The sequence below is a fragment of the Cupressus sempervirens genome, chromosome 11, assembly GCF_028749045.1.
Source record: "Cupressus sempervirens isolate cs-2001-9-10 chromosome 11, ASM2874904v1, whole genome shotgun sequence".
NCBI lineage: Eukaryota > Viridiplantae > Streptophyta > Pinopsida > Cupressales > Cupressaceae > Cupressus > Cupressus sempervirens.
In genome coordinates this window covers 630,287,002-630,295,651 of record NC_143128.1, presented here as the reverse complement: position 1 = coordinate 630,295,651, position 8,650 = coordinate 630,287,002, and positions in this window count along the sequence as shown.

The following is an 8,650-nucleotide window of genomic DNA, read 5'->3' as shown; positions in this document are numbered from 1 at the left end:
CTGAGAAATAGTATAATTTGAGCTCCTTTAGTGACTGAGTCCCTTTAGTGACTGAGCACCTTGGCCAACACTAGATACAATAATGACCGAGCACCACTCCTTTGGTGATTGAGTCCACAACTCCAAGGTCAAACCACACCATCCTGTGGGATTGCTAGGAAACCAAGGATGCTCATGCATCAGAGAGGAAAGGGTGAGGTGGGAAATATAAAGTCAGGGGATTAAACCTTGATCAGTAACAATGGATTCAAGATCATGCAAGAGAAAAAAGGGATAGAATTTTCATCATTGTGCATGAGGTGATTTAGCTAGGGGAAATTATAAAAATATGACTCCAAACCTATCCTCTAAGATTAGATATTTCATGAGGATGGAGCATACCTCATTACATTGGTATGGGAGACTTTCTTCTATGAACCTACCACAACACCTCACCAATTTTTCATTTTTCCTAAAGAATCTATTCATCCTGGTCTCGTATGTGACCTTTGTGACTTTCTTCCATTTCTATTGATCCATAGAAAGACTATTTGCTTTTACAATTATCTCCTTATTAACATGGAAATAAATATCACTAATGCTAACTCTCTTATCCACCCAAGAATCAATGAATTGAGCCAAAATGTTATCATCATACCCACCCATGGCTTCCATGAAAGAAACCACCTTGAATTAGGGTCATCCAAGTACATAATTTTTGAGCATAGTCCAAAATCTGAGAGGGCTCAATATCAATCATATCCCTCCATTTCTCATCCCTACTCAAAGGTCACTAAAACCTCAAGATTCCTAAGCTTGGGAATGCCTTGATTTGTTCTTAAAATCCATAATGAAAAAATGAACTCAAATTGCTTTTCAAGAAATTAGAAGTCAAGCCATAGTAATATTTACAAGTTAGGCCTTTATAAAGGTCATTCCTATTGTAGTGGAGAACTACATGTATACTTTCATCCTTACCTTTCCTAAACAACCACCTAAGCCTCTAGGAATTGTACTTTGAAAAGACATTTTAATGTTTCTTGATAATGTAATAAATATTCACCCTTTGGTTTATTCTAACATAATCTCCCAAAACCTGTACTATCTTATATCCTCTCTATTTTATTATTATACCATCATACCTATTTTGAGGGCTAGTATTAGTAATAAAATAATAAATTTTTCCCATTTAATTGTTTTAAGTCCACCTTGGATTCATATCTATCCTTAATAAAGTTACCACTAACAATAGCCAATAAAAACAATTTATTTTAAACTTACTCATCAGACACATTATATAAATATGTCTTCCTTTATTGGGGTTGCCTCCATTTCCATCCACCATTAGAATCCTTTGACCTATAACCCCAAGATTTCCATAGCATATTCCACAACTTTCCCTTCCCTGTAAATGTTTTGTAGGTCATAGCTTTTGACCACCCAAGGCCAAATGTCCCCCAATATACGTCTTAGTGAGCACCAAAGGTATAATTTCATTTAACTAGATCCACCACTAGAAAATAATCTCCTTTAATGCTAACATGCCTTGAACCATGGTGGCCAACCACATTTAGTCCCCCAAAAGGGTCATCGTTTGACCCACATTGTTGGAATCATAGCCCAGGTTTCCTATTAGGCTAAGAGTTGTCTACAAGTAGAATCCCTAATTACATATCCCCCTGTAGCTCCCCCATTCCTCTCCACAACATCAAAATTAAGCTTCACTTTTGGGAGGTCCAACAACTTCTAGTTAGTATATCTTCTTCTAATTTTCTTAGTATTATCAAACCTATTAACTACCTACACAAGTTTCCACTGAATAAAAACCTTCTTCTCAACTAACCATAGGGGCTCCTATGACATTTTTCAATTAATGGTTTCTAGATTCTCTTTTAGAAATTTGACAAATAATTTCACTCACAATCTCGTCCTTCTTTGCCTCCCTAAATATCTAGTTGTTCTTCTCTTTCCAAATATCCTAGAAGACATGAGGAGGAACCATATTTTACAAAATCCTAAGAAAAGGATTCACAAAGGGAAAATTTCATTTTGGGATATAAAGTATTGCAAATCAACCTGAAAGACCCACTCAACCTAGAACTTCCTCAAGATAGATTACCAAACCTTATTAGCAAATCAGAAGTGGATAAAAATATGTGTTATGCTTTCCTCCTCTACCTTGCATGAGTAGCATTTATTAGGGATTTGAAATTTTATCTTTTCCTCAGGTTGTCAATAGTAAGATTCTTCCCATGAAATGTTTCCCACCAAAAGAAATTTATCTTAGGGATAAGATAACCATGTTATAATTCTTTTAGAATAACTGAGAGGGAGGGGGGGTGGTGAATCAGTTATTCAAGGTCCAAATGCCCTAATAATACTTTTTCTACAAATCCTTAATGGTGCATTACTGAAATGATCATGCATGCAATTGGACATTAGACAACTATAAAAAGGTAAACATGCATCACACCATAACACTAAGAATTTGATAACCCAGAAACCCTCCTAGAATAAGAAGGTAAAACTGGAGTGGGGATGATACCCACAAAATAACTGCGCAATTGATTTCAACCACTTCTGATGGTCTGCCCTATTAAAGGCTTGCCCTGTTAAAGGCTACAACACATTGTTAAATGTGACCTTGTTAGAGGATTTCACCATACTGTTAGGAATGGGCCTATTTAAAGGACTTTGGAACATTCACTTGGAGTGTCACCCTATTAAAGGATTTACAACATGGCTATTAAACCAACCTAAGTCCATAGGATTTATTTTAACTATTACAATTTCTAGAGAGTAACAATAATTGCTTTTGATCTGATACAACTTACAACATGTCTTGCAGATTACAGATCACACTTCAGTTCAATCCTTTCCTTGGCTTTAATCACTTCAGATCTATCAGCTTGTCATCTCAAGCTTTGTCACCTTGAGTCTTCTTACTCATCATACCAATGCAATCACATCTATGGTCACCTATCGAAGCAGAGTATCTGTACTCTCTTCCACCTTAGCACCTTCTTCAGCACTTCATGCTAGACCATCTCTCTTTGCTTTGTGACCTTATGACTCCTTAAATAGAAATCTGGAATACCTTTCCTACTCAATTCTCCCTCTCCAACTTTGGGGTTTCAGTAGATTAGGTAAGATACAATGTATCTATCCCATATCTTGCTCTTATCTAGAAATTTCATCTAGAATCCAATTACATTCGTCAAAAACATTTTACATAGTGTTCTGTGCCACCAGCTCATCATTCTTATCTTCTATCTAATTTATATAATTATAGATAACTACCATCTCGGCTCAGATCTGGTGAATCTTTGATTTTAAAAATAATGCAGCAACTTGGCATTATTGGTTTACTGATGCTCGACATCTTCTGTGCTACTCGACACTTGAATTATGCTCGGCACCTAATCTTCACTTGGCACCTGTTCCTTGCTCGGCACTTGAAGACTTACTCGACACCTATTTCCTTTCTATTACTCAGCACCTGACCTTTACTCAACACCTGAAGACTTACTCAGCACATACTAAAATTGAACTTTGCTCGGCTTCAACTGAGAATCTGTTCGGCACTTGATCTTTAACTAGGATTTAGTTAATCCTTACATCTTTGATATGTCTTGGTGTGTCCATCCTCTGTGTGTTAGAGTATGCCATCAATACACTATTTCATCAATGGCTTAGTTGAACCTTATACATCATTACAACATCATAACGTCAACCTTTCTCTAGGTACTCTAGTTACATCTTATTGATTGCCACCTCCTTGTCAATCAACCAACTTATAGTATGTGGATCACTAAAGCAATTGTCATTCCTGCAAGTAGCAAGTTTGATATCAATGACAAAAAAATGATTGAAAACATTCTTTACCAGTTCCATTACTCTTCATTCATGAGCTTGTCAATCATTTCCAACAATCTCCCTGTTTGGCATTGATGGCAAACCAAATGGATCACTTGATCAACTTAGTTACCACAAAAATTATATGTGTTTTCTGCTACATTCTACTTCCTTCTTGATTGCTGCCTCCTTTACTACTGTGCTGCATCCTTTACTACTGATCTCATATATCTCCATATCTTTGCCTTTCAGTTTCTCATAAATCTCCCTCTTTCATATATATCTCCCTCTTACTTTGTATTGATGATCAGTTTTCTGCATATATCTCCCTCTTTGACATAAATGCCAAAGATGTAGCATCTTTAACATGTGAAATATAAGCTTTGCATCTCATGTTTTCTCCCTCTGTCACCATGCTTGTGACTGATTTGGAGTTCCTGCTTATGTTGTCATCCTCTGCATCATTCTTCTGTTATTTCAATGATTTGTTCCTGTTGATGCAGGGCAGCTTGTTTGCTTTAAACTGCTTGAGTTAGGGGCATTACCCCCAACTTGCCTCTTAGATATTCATAAGCATCCTTGGGAAATGGTTTGGTGAAGATATCTGCAGTTTGTTCCTTTGTGTGGATGTACTCCATCTTTACTTGTTTGTCTTCTACCAATTCTCTGACATAGTGATATTTGATTGCAATATGCTTGGTTTTTGCATGCATTACTAGATTCTTGGATATGTTTATAGCACTTGTATTATCACAATACAATATCACAGGTTTGGATACCTCTTCTTTCATTCCTTTCAATAAATGTGTGAGCCACACAATATTCGTGCAATTGACTGCTGCTGCCACATATTCTAATTCTGCAGTGGACTGAGATGTGCATGTTTGCTTCTTGCTAGTCCAAGTAACTAGTCTTTTACCTAAAAATAATGCTCCTCTACTTGTGCTTTTTCTGTCATCAATGTTGCCTCCCCAATCTGCATCTGTGTATGCATTGAGCTCAAACTTTTCATTCTTTTTATAATACGGGCCAAAATCATCAGTTCCTTCAAATCCTATTTGCACTAGATACTTGTGAAGTCTCTCGTACCATGCTCTGGGTGCTTGTTTCAGACCATAGAGTGCTTTATGTAGTTTACAAACCATATCCCTGTTGTTCTCATCAACAAATCCCTCTAGTTGTTCAATATAGACTTCCTCTTCCAATATACCATTTAGAAGAACAAATTTTACATCCATCTGATAGACTTTAAAACCTTTATATGCAGCATATGCAAGTAAAGTTCTTACTCCTTCCATTCTCGCAACAGGGGAAAATGTTTCCCCATAGTCTAATCTTTCTTCTTGAGCATAACCCTTACATACTAGTCTGGCTTTGTTTCTAATAATCTCACCATTCTCATCTAGCTTGTTTCTCAATACCCACTTGGTGCCAATCACATTCTTGTCAATTGGCCTAGGAACCAAACTCTAGGTTTTGTTCTTTATTTGATCAATCTCTTCTTCCATAGCTTTATACCAGTCACCATCTTGTAATGCATCATACACTATCTTAGGTTCAAATTTGCTTAACAGACATGATTCATTTCTTAGTTTATTCCTTTTCATTGGTCTTGCATCTTTGTCACCAATTATATGTTCAGTAGGGTGATGCCTCTTCACATATTTGGACAATCTTGGTTCTGTCCTTGTTTCCATGTTTGATCTTTCAGATTTAGGATCACTATGTACTTCGTTGTCAGGTAGTTCTACATCTCTGTCATATGTACTGACTTCAGATTCAGAATGAGCATTTCCTTCATTCTGCAACTTGGCTTCTGAATGCAGCTTGGCATTCAATGGTTGTGAGTCAACTGAAATTGAAACTTGCTATTGAATCCCAATTTGATTGGTAGTATCTTCATCAATAGGCATTCCTTCATAGGAATATACAAAGGTTCTGTAGTCATTCATTCTCTTTGGTTTTTCAACTTGGACATCTGCACGCTCATCAAAGTTTACATTTGCACTTTCCACAATTTTTTTAGTGTTAGTATTTAAACACTTATATGCTTTACTTCTAGTGGAGTAACCAAGGAATATGCCTTCATCACTTTTTGCATCAAATTTTCCATTCCTAGCATCTTTAAGGATAAAACATTTGCAACCAAATACTTTGAAGTGCTTTACATTGGGTGAGTAACCATACCATAATTCGAAAGGTGTTGAATTAGTACCCTTCTTGACTTGTACTCAGTTCAGTGTATGAACAACCACACTTACAACTTCTCTCCAATATTTTGGAGCAACAGTCTTTTCCATCTTAATGTTCTAGCACAGTCAATCATAGATCTATTTCTTCTCTCAGCAATTCCATTTTGTGGGGGAGTTCTAAGGGCTGATGCTTGTCTCTTGATTCCTTTGTCTTTGCAAAATATCTCAAATTCATTTGATGTGAATTCACCTCCTATGTCTGATCTCAGGCATTTCAAACTCTTTCCTATTTCTTTTTCAACTCTATCCACACCCCACTTAAACATTTGAAAAGCATCAAATTTTTGCTTTAAGAACATAACAGTCATCATCCTGGAATAGTCATCTACAAAAAAAATTATATATTTATCTCCTTTGTAACTCTGTACTTCTATTGGACCACAGAAGTCAGTATGGACTAACTCAAGTATTTCTTTAGATGCATAGTTTTTACTCTTGAAACTTGACTTGGTCATCTTTCCTAGCTGACCTTGTTTGCACATGATATTGTCAGGTTTCTTTAGTTTAGGTAAACATCTGACTTTCTTCATTTTACTGATAGTGATTAGATTATCAAAGTTGATATGACATAGCCTTCTATTCTATAACCACGCATCATCAAATTTTGCAACAAAACAAGAAACATCATCCATATCAAGGTAAAATAGATTACTTCTTGTTTGATCTCCTTTTCCTATCAAGTTACCATCAGTATCATAGATTTTTGCAGTTTTGTTTCCAAATTCCACTTTGCACCCTACATTGCCTAACTGTGAGACACTTAGCAAATTGTAGTTTAGTCCTTCAACATAGTATGCATTTTCACATGAAATTTTCTCTGTAAGCTTAATGGAACCTTTTCCTTTGATTTGACATGGAGCATCATTACCAAATCTAACACTATTTTCATCATACTAAGTAAAGTTAACAAACTTACTTTTATCTCCTGTCATGTGATGTGAGCATCCACTATCTATGATCTATCTGTCATTCTTGTTCATACATGTTACCAGTGCTGTAGGTTCTTCTTCATCAATTGGTCCTTCATGGCCACATAAACAACTTCATCATCATTATCATCAGAATCTTCTTCAACAATATAACACTTCTTGCCTTTGTCTTTGTGATCTTTCTTATCATCTTCTCTTCTATGTTTGTACTTGTTGCCTTCCTTGTATTCCTTTTTCTATGTACATCTTGCAACAATATGTCCTACTTTATTGCAATTGAAACAAATGATAGGCAACTTACCTTTGAATTTTCCTTTGCCTCTGTGAAATCTTCTAGCTAGAAATGCTTCCAATTGTTCCACATCTTCCTCATCAGTGCTACTATCACTAGATACATATTTCATCTTTCTTCCCTTCTTTGATTTCACCTGATCAGCATCTTTCAATGATAGCTTGGCTTTGAAAGTAGATTCAACATTCTCGGCTCTGTAGTTGTCAATGTTAGATAACTCAAATGTAGTGAGTTTACCAACTATTCCTTCAAAACTTAGATTGTTTCCTGGTATACAGCTTAGCTCTTGTATAGTAGATACTCTAATAGCATATATAGGGAGCAAGGTTCTTAATAACTTACTATTAATAGTATCTTCATCCAACTGACCACTCAAACATCTTATTGCACTTACCACTTCCTTTATTCTAGAGGCATACTGAGCAACATTCTTACTTTCTTCCATTTTCATATCATCGAACTTTCCTCTGAGGCTTTCTCTTTTTGCTCTTTGGAAATTCTGATCTCCTCCATAAATGTCTGATAAGGCTTTCCACATCTTGAATGCAGTGTCACATCGTTTGATATCATCAAATTCAACATAGTTGAGTGCAGAAGCAATTTCCAGCATTGTCTAATTGTGTTCCTGTTTGTTTTTCAAATCTTATGCAGTGACAGTACCAGCTGGATCAACATGTTCAGTAATAATCAAATTTTGGGCATAATCTCCTATGGATCCAAGATGTAGCTTCATCAAGCTTTGCCATGCAACAAAGTTGTCTTTATTGAGCTTGGCAACTTCTCTTTTAGGCATTTTGATCTTTTCTCGCTTCTAGTCCTTTTAAACTAAGTCAACAGCATCGCTCTGATACCAATTGTTATAATTCTTTTAGAATAACTAACAGGGGGGAGTTGAATCAGTTATTCAAGGTCCAAAAGCCCTAATAATACTTTTTCTACAAATCCTTAATGGTGCATAACTAAAATGATCATGCATGCAATTGGACATTAAACAACTATAAAAAGGTAAACATGCATCACACCATAACATTAAGAATTTGATAACCCAGAAACCCTCCTAGAATAAGAAGGTAAAACTGGAGTGGGGATGATACCCACAAAATAACTGCGCAATTGATTTCAACCACATCTGATGGTCTGCCCTATTAAAGGCTACAACACATTGTTAAATGTGACCTTGTTAGAGGATTTCACCATACTGTTAGGAATGGGCTTGTTTAAAGGACTTTGGAACATTCACTTGAAATGTCACCCTGTTAAAGGATTTAGAACATGGCTATTAAACAAACCTAAGTCCATAGGATTTATTTTAACTGTTACAATTGCTAGAGAGTAACAATAAT